Source organism: Leopardus geoffroyi, chromosome B4, assembly GCF_018350155.1.
Source record: "Leopardus geoffroyi isolate Oge1 chromosome B4, O.geoffroyi_Oge1_pat1.0, whole genome shotgun sequence".
NCBI lineage: Eukaryota > Metazoa > Chordata > Mammalia > Carnivora > Felidae > Leopardus > Leopardus geoffroyi.
Window position 1 is genome coordinate 79,830,065 of NC_059341.1, and position 12,829 is coordinate 79,842,893.

General features: G+C 46.5%; 1 long non-coding RNA gene across 1 annotated transcript; it reads right to left on the bottom strand.

The window, feature by feature from the left end:
* Positions 1-77: 77 nt before the first annotated feature.
* LOC123590649 lies at positions 78-2,979 on the bottom strand. Its single transcript, XR_006708896.1, has 3 exons — positions 2,922-2,979; positions 407-505; positions 78-198 (listed from the first exon to the last, which is right to left on the bottom strand). It is a non-coding gene; the product is annotated as an uncharacterized LOC123590649 (long non-coding RNA).
* Between the last annotated feature and the right edge of the window lie 9,850 nt (positions 2,980-12,829).

Genomic DNA, 12,829 nt, shown 5'->3' on the forward strand with positions numbered 1-12,829 from the left:
CCTTGCTTGTCTTCAGAACACGTGCCAACGCCCTGACCCAGTAGTCCTATCTCTGACCAGGCAGAAGTCACTGCTGACCGCAGGGGGTTCATATGGGCGGGGGGGGGGGGGCTCTTCTGAGGACCCACCTTCTCCGAATGAGGAGGGAATGGTCGATGAGAATTTGTCTTTTCAAACTGAAAAAGGTATACAAGCAACCTGCGCAGAATCCAAAAGGAAAGAAGGAAATCAAATGAAATACTTCCTACCCCACTCCAGAGGCAACCACTTGTAAAATAGTCCCTTAAACTGGACATATACGAATGTGTTTCCTTTTATTTTACTCTGCAGCCTGGACTCCCAAACTCTGCCTTCTTCATCTCAGTGTGTCTTAGACACCTTTCTAAAGCAGTATGTGTAGACCTACCTTGCTTTTTATGCCCGGTTGAGTGAATTTGGAATCTCTTCTACCTTCATATGGAATCCACATGCATATTCCATTCTCCGAAAGGAAATTGTTGATCCGCTATTGAGGGAAAAATCAGGGAATTGCAGTAACTTTGCACTCTATCACCTCTCCTGTTTTGATAACCATTTTGATGATTTTTTTCCTCCCCATCATGCATCTGAATGTCTATATCACATAAATCTTCTCTCAATCTGCAACAAAGAGTAATTACCATGCTCCAAATGCTTCCAAGAATCAGAAGCGTGATCTGTATAATGTCCAGTCATGGTCAAGAAACCAATTTGACAGACGATACTTAGGTCTTTCTTGACCTTTTGCTTAGTAAACAGTCCTCCGTCTACTTTGAGCGATGTCGTACAAAATATGACATCATGTTACGTAAAACTTCTTGTATCTGTATAGGAATGCCATTGGGATCGTTTTTTTTAGAAGGATCCCCAGAATGATTTTCTCTCAGGTCTCAGCAACAAAAAAACTTACATTTGGTAGCAAAGGACTATTCTTTTTTTTTTTAATATTACTTTTTTTTTTATTTTTTTTAACGTTTTATTTATTTTTGAGACAGGGAGAGACAGAGCATGAACAGGGGAGGGTCAGAGAGAGGGAGACACAGAATCTGAAACAGGCTCCGGGCTCTGAGCTGTCAGCACAGAGCCCGACGCGGGGATCGAACTCACGGACTGCGAGATCATGACCTGAGCCGAAGTCGGCCGCTTAACCGACTGAGCCACCCAGGTGCCCCAGCAAAGGACTATTCTATTTAATCTGTACATTGTACACCCTATTCTTAATAGCTGCCTGGTACTATGGTGTGTAGAGTACAAATGTACCTAACCCAGGTCTTTTAGTGATGGACATCTTGATTGCCAGTAGTTTGGTTTTTACAAAAAGTTGCAATTAGGGGCACCTGGGTGGCTCAGTCGCTTAAGCACCTGACTTTGGCTGAGGTCATGATCTCACAGCTTGTGAGTTTGAGCCCCACATTGGGCTCTGTGCTGACAACTCAGAGCCTGGAGCCTGATTCCGGTTCTGTGTCTGCCTCCCTCTCTGCCCTTCCCCCGCTCACACTCTGTCTCTCTCTCTCTCTCTCTCTCTCAAAAATAAACGTTAAAAAAAAAGGTTGCAATTAATGTTAGCTAATATGCTATTAATATCTGTAACTAATATGCACTAATGTGTGAGCAGATCTATAGGACAAATGTCTCAAAATGGTATGCTGGGCTCGAAACACATTAACGAATATTTAGGAAGTGCCTACTTTATGCCAGGCCCCATGCTAGAGCGCTAACAGCCTAAGGGTCAAAAGTTATGTGCAGTTTTGGAGGGCCTGGCTGGCTCAGTCTGTAGAGTGTGTGACTCTTGATCTAGGGGTTGTGAGTTCAAGCCCCATGTTGGGTGTAGGGATTACTTTAAAAAATAAAATCTAAGAAAAAAAACATGTGCATTTTTATCCATTCTTTCAACCTACTATGTTCCAGCTACTCCTCCAGGTACTAGAGATACATCAATGAGCGAAAAAGACAAAATTACTATCCTCATGGAACTCTATATCCTAGAGACAAAAGACCAAGAATAAATCAGAAACATAACATAGCGTGAACATATAGAAGGTAATAAGTGCCCTGGGCCTGGGTTGAGCAGGCAAGGAAGATCACAGTGGGGAGAATCAGGAAAGTGAAAGGGGTATGCCTGAAGATCTTCAATCAAAATGAAAAACAAATGGGGTGCCTGGGTGGCTCGGTCGGGTGAGCGTCTGACTCTTGGTTTTGGCTCAGGTCATGATCTCACAGTTTGTGGGTTCAAACATCGGGCTCTGCAGCTGGCAGCGTGGAGCCTGCTTGGGATTCTCTTTCTCTCTATCCTTCTCTCTCTCTATCCTTCCCCCGCTCAAGCTGTCTCTGTCTCTCTCAAAATAAATAAACATTAAAAAAAAAAAAAAAAATACAGAGGGGGCGCCAGGATGGCTCAGTTGGTTAAGCATCTGGCTTCAGTTCCGGTCATGAACTCACGCCTCCTGGGTTCACGCTCCGCACTAGGCTCTGGGTTCAAGGCCTGCATGGGGGCTCTGCTGAAAGTAATGAGCCTGCTTGGGATTTTCTCTCTCCCTCTGCCCTCCACCCCCCACTCTCTCCTCTCAAAATAAAGAAATAAACTTAAAATACAGCATGTACTTTACCTAAAATACAGCATGTTTACTCTGCAACCTCTAAAACTATGGGGTCCTTGGTGGAAAAAAGCTAAAGACAGCACTGTTTGAGACCCTTTGTCTGCGGGAGGCTCAGGGAGACAAAAGCCAGGACAGGCAGCCCTCCAGGCTAGCTGGCATGGGTGTGGGGGGGGGGGGGGAGGTGTGGGGGGGGGCGGGGGGAGCTCCCCAGAGGGACAGGGCGGAAGTCTTTATCACTGCAGGGCCCTGAGAAGCTGCAAAGTGAACAGAGCAAGGGCCAGCTTCCTGAGTTACACAAGACGTTACCTGGAGCTTCTGTGAGCCGGGACACTTGCTTTCTCTGGGCTCCTTGGTGCTGCTACCTGGAGGAAAACATCCTAGCTGAAACCAAGGCACCCCGCTGAGGGGCTGCTCACCCTTCCTAAGCCTACCTCCCCAGAATAACCCTAAAAATCCCCTCCCACCTCTCCTCTCCACATCCTCTCTCCAAGCCCTGCTTTGTCTATATCCTCCTCCCCAGCCTTTACAGGAGTCTACAAGAGACAAAGCCCTGGGGCAGGGAGTTTTACTTTCTGAGATCTGTTTTAGGAAAGCAATCAGAGTGGTTTTCTTGCCCCGTCTGCCCTACTATTTTCTCGATATGTAAGTGTAATACTGAATGTGCTCTCTCAGGCCACACGGAAGCCCCAGATCTGATGACGAGCCCCCACCTCCCCACACAAACCCCCGCAAAGGGCTGCACAGCCCTGGCTGGCCCTCAGTGTAATTTAGACACGAGGAATCCGGCCTTCCTTGGGCCCCTAAAAAGGAGAGACTGATGGCCCCGGCCGCCAGATGTGGGACTGCAAGCAAACGTGGGATGCGGACGTGCCTGAAGGGGAAGCAGAAAGCCCCTGGCAGAGTCTGAGCAGTGCCTGCGGGGGAGTCAAGCTGACCCGGGTAACCCAAGACGATGCACCTGATATGACTATCCCTCCCCATCAGACAATGTCTCCCAGTTCCCAGGGCGCTAATGCATTTGATCCCTATTACAATCCTGTGAGCTATGCGAGGCAGAGGGTATTACTGGCTTTGGCTCAGAGAAGTAGGCACTGAGGTTCCCAGAGATCATGTGACTTGTCCGAGGCCACAGAGCTAGAGGCTTAAGGCAGGAAACCACCTATCCAGATCCCCAGTCCCACGCTCTCTCCTCCGTGTATTCTAACTTAGCCCGGGGTTTCTCCAGCCCTGGCTGCAATTCCAGTCACCAGAGGCATTTTACGAACAATACCAACGCCCAGGTCCCATCTGCAAAGATTGTGATTTGGTTGCTCTGGGGTGAGGACCCAGGCCTCCTGGCAAGTGTTAAAATATGATTTTGGTGATTCCAAGAGGCAGGCAAAGTGGAGACTCCCATTCAAGCTGTGCCTAGGGTCAACACCGTGGCCTTGCCTCCTGATGCGGGTCACGGATGTGTGTGTTTTACACTGCACACTCCTGGAAAAGCCCAAGGCTCCTGGGGCAATCCTCCTCGTCTCCCACTGGGGAAGATGACCTCTTGAGGGGCAGCCCATTTTGTGGCCAAAGGGGAATATTAGCAATTCCAAGGTTATATTATGCAGCCGTCTGTTTTCATTTCATCCTTCCTCTGTCTATGCATAATCCAGCCTGGATACTAAATTAATAAATGGTACTGGAAGGTGAAGAGCTACGTGGGTCACATATCCACTTTGTGGGGTTTTTCAAAGACAAAAACAACTATAGATAGATAAAATGTATATGTACTCATAGATACCTATCCTTGTATATGCAAAGATCTCTGGAAGCATACACAAGAAACTTAAATTAATGATTGCCTCTGAGGAGAGAAATTGAAATAGGAAGAAACAAGGGTGCCTGGGTGGCTCAGGTTGAGCGTCCGACTTCAGCTCAGGTCATGATCTCGCAGTTTGTGGGTTCAAGCCCACATCAGGCTGTGCTGTCGGTCGGAGCCTGGAGCCTGCTTCGGATTCTGTGTCTCCCTCTCTCTCTGCTCTTCCCCCGCTCATGCTCTGTCTCTCTGTCTCTCCTCCAGAAATAAATGAAAACATTAAAAAAAAAATTTTTTTTTAAGAAATAGGAAGAGGGGCACCTGGGTGGCGCAGTCGGTTAAGCGTCCGACTTCAGCCAGGTCACGATCTCGCGGTCCGTGAGTTCGAGCCCCGCGTCGGGCTCTGGGCTGATGGCTCAGAGCCTGGAGCCTGTTTCCGATTCTGTGTGTCTCTCTCTCTCTCTGCCCCTCCCCCGTTCATGCTCTGTCTCTCTCTGTCCCAAAAATAAATAAACGTTGAAAAAAAAAAATTAAAAAAAAAAAAAAAAAGAAAAAGAAATAGGAAGAAACAAAAGTGGGAGGGAGATTTACTTTCCATCGTGTACCTTTGTACTTTTGAATCATATATTACTAGTACACATACCAAAAAACTTTTCTTTGTGATCTTTTATAATGATACAGGAACCCACAGCTTTCCAGGGAAGAAAACTGTATGCCCATTTTTGTTGTTTCTGACCCACCCCATTCATTCAATCAGTCATTCCACAAACATTGACTGAGCCCCTGGGGTGTGCCAAGAACTATTCTAGGAGCTGAGGGTGGAGTGGGAGAATACAGACTAATAATCCTTATTCTTGTGGAGCTTACATTTTATTTCATTACATTTTTATAGTTTATTTATTTATTTTGAGAGAGGAAGAGCACCAGTGGGGGAGGGGAGCAGAGAAAGAGACAGAGAGAGAGAGAGAGAGAGAGAGAGAGAGAATCCCAAGCAGGCTCTGTACTGTCAGCCCAACTCGGGGGCTCAAACTCACAAACCGTGAGATCATGACCTGAGCTGAAGTCAGACACTCAACGAACTGAGCCACCCGGGCGCCCCTGGAGCTTATGTTTTAGCAAATGGAGACAGACAACCAAAGATAAATGTAATAAGTAAATTATATTGTATATTAGAAGAGGTAAACATTATGGGAAAAAAGCAGAGCTTCAGGGAATCAGGAGTTAGAAGGTGTATTTGTTTCCTGTTATTGCTGTAACAGATAATCATAACCTTAGCGGCTTAACACACATTTGTTATCTTGCAGTTTGTCACCAAGAATGACAGTTTGCGACGTCAGAATATTTACCTCTTCTAATATACAATATAATTTACTTATTACATTTATCCTTTGTTGTCTGCCTCCATTTGCTAAAATGTAAGCTCCAGGGGCACCCGGGTGGCTCAGTTGGTTGAGCGTCTGACTTCAGCTCAGGTCATGATCTCGCGGTTTGTGAGTTTGAGCCCCGAGTCCTAAAACTAAGGTGTCAGCAGGGCTGTGTGCCTTCCAGAAGCTCTAGGGGAAATTGATTTCCTTGTCTTTTCCAGCTTCTAGAGGCCACCTGCACTCCTTGGCTTGTAGCCCCTTCTGCTATCTTCAAAGTCAGGTGTGTATCTTCTTCTCTTTCTTTCTCTGACTTCAACCACAAGCCCGATCTCTTTTTCAATGAGCGTGGCTTTGGTTTTCAGTTTATAAATGAGATCACAAAGTATTTGTCTCTCTCCATCTGACTTATTTCAATTAGTACAATGCCTTCAAGTTCCCTCCACGTGGTCGCACATGGTAGGATTTCCTCGATTTTTATGGCTGATTTATATTCCACCGCATACGTGGGCCACAACTTCTTTAACTCTCCATCCACCGATGGACACAGGTTATTTCCACGTCTTGGCTATTGGAAAGAACGCTGCTATGAACGTGGGGCTGCAGGTAGGTCTTTGAGTTAGTGTCTTCATTTCCTTTGGCCGTATTCCCAAAAGCAGAATGGCCAGGTCATACGGTGGTTTTATTTTTAATTTTTTGAGGCTCCTCCATACCGTTTTCCATAGTGGCTGTATTTGACTGGGTTTGAAGGCAGTGAGGTCTCAGTAACCGCACGTCATGGAAAAACCGTATCTTCACTTACCACTTGGGGCTACCTGGAATGCCTTGTCCTTTTGGAGGTAGTGAGTCTTTGGCAGACTACACAGCTGTTAAGATGGACGAGGACGGTGGGAAAAGAGAAATCAAGGGCTCTCTGGGGTGGTCTGGCTGCTTTGGCCACACTGCTGGGTTCAGAGAATGGAAATTGGAAGCGCCAAGTTTTACATTCTTGGCTCAAGAGGACCAGGCTGCTTCTAAGACTTCCTACACGAATCTTTCAACTCCTGCAGCCACAGGCCTGATGCGGCTGAAGCCTGACACTGCATCAGCGGTTGAAATCATAGGATGCCTGGGTGGCTCAGTCAGTTGAGCGTCCAACTCTTGATTTCAGCCCAGGTCATGATCCCAGGGTCGTGGGGGTAGAGCCCTGCACTGAGTGTGGAGCCTGCTTAAGATTCTTTCTCTCCCTCTGTCTCTCTCCCCTGCTTGGGCTCTCTCTTTTACTAAAATAAAACAAAAATAAGAATAATTTTTAAAAAAAGAAGTTGAAATCACAGCCAGGTCTTCTATGAAAGCCAAGACGTTGAGGAGGAATCCTAGGAATGGGAAAAGGAGCTTTGGGACATATTTGAAGATGCTGCATGCCCAGACCATGCTAAATCTCCCTGACTGGCAGAGATATCCCCTCCTTCTTTGTCTAATGAGGCTGGCCCTGCCTTGCTTGGACATTCTGTAAGGGCTTCCCCTGAGATAGTTAACGTATAAGAAATGACTCAGACACAAAACCAAGGAGAAAGAGTACAAAATCTAACCCTAGGGAAGACTCACAAGACAAAAGAATTGCAAGGATTTTGCCAGTTTATATAGACACAAACTGGGGGCATTTGTATGTAGTTGGACTCTAAGGATGCTTAACCAGAAAGGAAGACACAGTTTTCCCACATAAATATTTATGTGGGTTTATTTATATGGACTCAGGGAATCCAAACTCAGTGTGCTGGCTCCAGCACCCAGGAATGATTTTATTTCTTTCCTTAGTTGTTTGGCTAAAACCTATCTCAGAAGTAGCATATAATAAGTGAAGCTGAGCTATAAGAAATCCTATTGCATAATTCAGAGGAAGGAATCTAAAGATTTACTGCGAAAGGAATGTCGGAATGATTTATCGTGGACAATCTACACACTCAACAGCTGACCACCAGAAGGGAAGCAAAGTGGGTTTGGTTACCTTAAAAGGCCACAGGGTCAAAGCAATAATCAGAATGGTCTGACGCATGGGATTGTTTGGCAGTAATTACCTGATCATGGGGTTCTAGTTTTAAATTGAGTGGGCAGTATGATAAAGTCATCTCATTGTTTTATTATACACGGGACTACTGGTGGCTGGCTTAGTCGGTAGAGCATGCAACTCTTGATCTCAGGGTCATAAGTTCCAGACCCACATGGGGAGTACAGCTTACTGAATAAATAAATGTGACTACCAGAAAAACTTTTAACCATTTACAAATCTATACAAAAAGATACACTCAAAAAACACCATCAACTAATCAAAACGGAATTCGAAAACGGTTTGAGCAATCCATAGGAAGGCAGGACACAAATGAAAAAGAGAGCAAATAGAGAAAAAAAATAAAACAGTAGACCTCGGTCCTAATATAACAATAATTACATGAAGTGGTATAAATACCACACACAACGGAGTATTACTCGGCAATCAAAAAGAATGAAATCTTGCCATTTGCAACAACGTGGATAGAACTAGAGGGTATTATGCTAAGCAATATTAGTCAGAGAAAGACAAATATCATATGACTTCACTCATATAAGCAATTTAAGATACAAAACAAATGAACATAAGGGAAGGGAAGCAAAAATAATATAAAAACAAGGAGGGGGACAGAGAACAAACTGAGGGTTCTGGAGGGGTTTGTGGGTGGGGGGATGGGCTAAATGGGCAAGGGGCATTAAGGAATCTACTCCTGAATGCATTGTTGCTCTGTATGCTAACTTGGATGCAAATTTAAATAAATAAGTAAATAAATAGGAAAAAAGCAAATCAGCAAAGATATAGAGGAAGTCAAAAACACCATCAATCAGTAGGATCTGATTGACATTTATGAAACATTCCACCAGCAGAGCAGAATACACATTTGTTTTCTTTTTTTTATTTTATTTTTTTATTTTTTTTTTTAAATTTTTTTTTTCAACGTTTATTTATTTTTGGGACAGAGAGAGACACAGCATGAACGGGGGAGAGGCAGAGAGAGAGAGAGACACAGAATCGGAAGCAGGCCCCAGGCTCTGAGCCATCAGCCCAGAGCCCGACGCGGGGCCCGAACTCACGGACCGCGAGATCGTGACCTGGCTGAAGTCGGACGCCTAACCGACTGCGCCACCCAGGCGCCCCTACACATTTGTTTTCAAGTGCCCACTGAGCTTACACCAAGATCGACCATATCCTGAACCACAAAAGCAATTCAATGGAGAAAACAGCCTTTTCTGACACAAGAGTGGTGTCAGAACAACTGGACATCCCGAGACAAAAATAAACAAACAAACAAACAAACAAATACCACAGCAACGCTCTTGACCCAAGTCTCACACCTTATATAAAAATTAACTCGGGGCGCCTGGGTGGCGCAGTCGGTTAAGCGTCCGACTTCAGCCAGGTCACGATCTCGCGGTCCGTGAGTTCGAGCCCCGCGTCGGGCTCTGGGTTGATGGCTCAGAGCCTGGAGCCTGTTTCCGATTCTGTGTCTCCCTCTCTCTCTGACCCTCCCCCGTTCATGCTCTGTCTCTCTCTGTCCCCAAAATAAACGTTGGAAAAAAAAAAATTAAAAAAAAAAAAAAATTAACTCAATGCTGATGACAAACTTAAGAGTAAACCATAAGACTCTAAAACTTTAAGAGAAAACACTTAAGAAAAAACAAAGAATAAAAACAGAGAAATCTGGGATCTAGGGCTAGGCAGAGTTCTTAGACTTGGGGACATCAACCACAAATCCATAAAGACGGATAAGCTGTACTTAATCAAAATTAAAAATATTTGTTCTGTGAAAGAAGGTGTTCATAGGATGAAAAGATAAGCAACAGACTAGAAGAAAATATTTGAATACCACACATCTATGATGACTAGTATCTAGAACATATAAAGGATTCTCGGGGCGCCTGGGTGGCTTGGTCGGTTAAGCGTCCGACTTTGGCTCAGGTCATGATCTCACAGTCTGTAAGTTCGAGCCCCGCGTCGGGCTCTGTGCTGACAGCTCAGAGCCTGGAGCCTGTTTCAGATTCTGTGTCTCCCTCTCTCTCTGCCCCTCCCCTGTTCATGCTCTGTCTCTCTCTGTCCCAAAAATAAATAAACGTTAAAAAAAAAAAAATTTTTTTTTTAAAAAGGATTCTCAAAACTCAATGGTAAAAAAAAAAAAATCCAGTTAGAAAATGGGCAAAAGATATGAGAAGACTTTTCCTGAAGAGGATACACAGGTGGAAAACAAGCTCATGAAAAGATGCTCCACATCATTAGCTGTGAGGGAAATGCAAATTGGAATCACAGTGAGATATCACTATACACCTATCAAAATGACCAAAGTAAACAATAGACAACACCAAATGTTGGAGCGGACCTGGAAAAACTGGATCACTCATACATCGCTGATGGGAATGCAAAATGGCCCAGTCACTCTGAAAACAGTTTGGCTGTTTCTTAAAAATCGAAACATATAACCCAGCAATTGCACTCTGGGGCATTTGTCCCAGAGAAATAAAAACTTACGCTCACACAAGAACCTGTGCAGGAAAAGCAACTTTATTCTTAATAGCTAAAAACTAGAAACAATCCAGATGTCCTTCAACAAGCAAATGAATGGTTAAACAGGGGACACATCCATGCGGTAGAATACTTCTCAACAATAAAAAGGAATGAGCTCTTGATACAGGCCATAGCCAGGATGAATCTCCAGGGAATTATGCTAATTGAGAAAAGCCAGTCCCAAAAGATTGCATACTGTGTGATTCCATGTATAGAACATTCTTGGAATGACAATATTCTAGAAATGGAGAACAGCTTAGTGGTTGGGGTGGGGGGTGCTGATTAAGGAGGAGATGGGGCCATAGGGAAGTGAGCGTGGCCATACAAGGAAAACACCAGGGATCCTGTGGTGATGGACCTGTTTCGTATCTTTCTTCTTATCAATGTCATTATCTTGTCTATGATGTAATACTGTAGTTTTGCAAGATGATATAAATGGGGAAAACTGGGCAAAGGGTACATGGGATCTCTCTGGAGTATTTCTTACAACTTCATGTGCATCTACAATTATCTCAAAAGTCTTAATTTTTTAAAACCTGGCACATAAAATGTTACGCATTTATTTTCTCAAAAAAAAAAAAAAAAAAAAAAGAGTTAATGTGCAATTCTTAACCCTAAACATTTGCGCGCGTGTGCACACCCACACCGAGATTTTTCCCTCTGAAGGTTATGATAGGAAAGAGCTCCCTCTTATTTTAGGAGAATGGAGAGAGGTCGCAGGTGCCCCGGGACTCGCCCAGGGTTTTACCAGGAGTCTCAGGACAAACGGAAACCAGGAGACCCCTCCAGCTAGAGGCGGTGGGAGGCACGGCAGCCCTGCCCTGGGTACCAGACCCAGCCGGAGCGGGGGCCACGCGAAGCGCGGCCAGAGCTGCGCCCTCGCAGCTGGGGACACCCAGGTGCCGCCCGCCGGCACCCTGGGGGCGCGCGGAGGGCGGGGGACAGGGGACGGGGGTCCGCAGCGCCCTCCTGGGTCCACCGTCGCCCGCTTCCCGAGGGTGTGGGGACGCAGCGGAAAGCAACAAGAGCGCGGGCAGGATCGCGGCTTCCCCACGCCGCTTGCTGGGAAATGAGGCGAGACGGCTGGCGGCTCAGAGCCCGGGACAACACCCCCCAGCTCCAGAGCCAGTTCTAAAGCAGAATTTTTGAGATCCAGGGTTCTGCTTCCCGCCTGTCCCGGCTCTAGCAGAGCCCACCTCGCCGCGCGCTCCCCGCTGTCCCGGGCTCTGGCGCCTTCCCTCGGTTCCTCTCCGCACCCCACCCTTCCAACCTCGGCTGTGGCTTTAAGGGGAATCCCACCCCAACACAAAGCCTCTTCATGTTCTTCCAGTTCGTTTCCGCCCCTCGGACCTGCCCACCGAGGAATGCGGGCCGCGGAGGAGGCCTCGGAAATGGCCAGAGGAGAGGGGCGCGGCAGGTGCCAAGAGCGAGGGGGTGACCAGAAGCCCGCTGTGGGAATGGGAAGGAAAATAGGCTCCCGATCTGGGAGTGGCCGAGGCCTGAGCTCGTGAGAGGCAGACCTTGGGCTAGACTGCCTGGGTTCAAATCTCTGGTGAACCACTCACTAGCCTAGTGACTGTGGGCAGGTTCCTTACCTGTCCAGGCTTAGTTTCCTTTGTCCTAAAATAAGGCTAAAATAGTGCAATGCTCCTTGGAGTTGCTGAGAGGATTAAATGAATGAAGATATACAGGGTTTTAGGGCCCTGTCAAACCCACAACAACTGCTATATGAGGCTTGATGTTATTATAAGTAGTTGAGCACCAGAATTCAGGGGTCCTCTTCCCAGGTTCCATAACTGCCGCTGCCCCTTTCCTCTCTGGAAGGCCTGCCACATAACCTCTGGAAGGTACTATGCATTGGTCACCAAGAATGGTAAGAGTGCTGGGCAGCCCCACCCACCCACCCAGCCGGTCCCCTCACCCTGGCCCAGGTGCCTTTCCCCTCTCCCAACCCTGGGGAAAGCCTCAGCTCTCCTTGATGAAGGGAAGTAGGGAGAGGGATGTTCTGGCCTCACCTGGTCTGGATCACCCATCCGAGTGAGGAAAGCTGGCAAGGTCTAAAATCTGAATCCAGTCCCAGGCCTGTCGCTACTTCTGTGACCTCAAGTCAGCCACTCTCTGGGCCTCAGTTTCTTCACGAGTGAAATAAAGACATTTGTGTGTGTGTGTGTGTGTGTGAGTTCTCTGCCCAATGTGGGGCTTGAACTCGCCACCCTGAGATCAAGAGTCGTATGCTCTACCGACTGAGGCAGCCAGGCACCCCAAGACATGCCTTTCTCAAGCCCACATTTATTAGATGTGAGACACTGGCCTGGCCTGCCCTATCTGAAGAATGGCTGGCTATGAAGATCACCCGGAATAATGCAGGTAGAGGTGAGTCATAAAGTTCTATACAGTTCCATACATACTACAATCCTCACATTATAATAGGCCTTCCAGGTCACCCTCTGCTTGTCTTCCCGCTCCCCCCAACTTCCACCCATAATTCCCTCCAGGA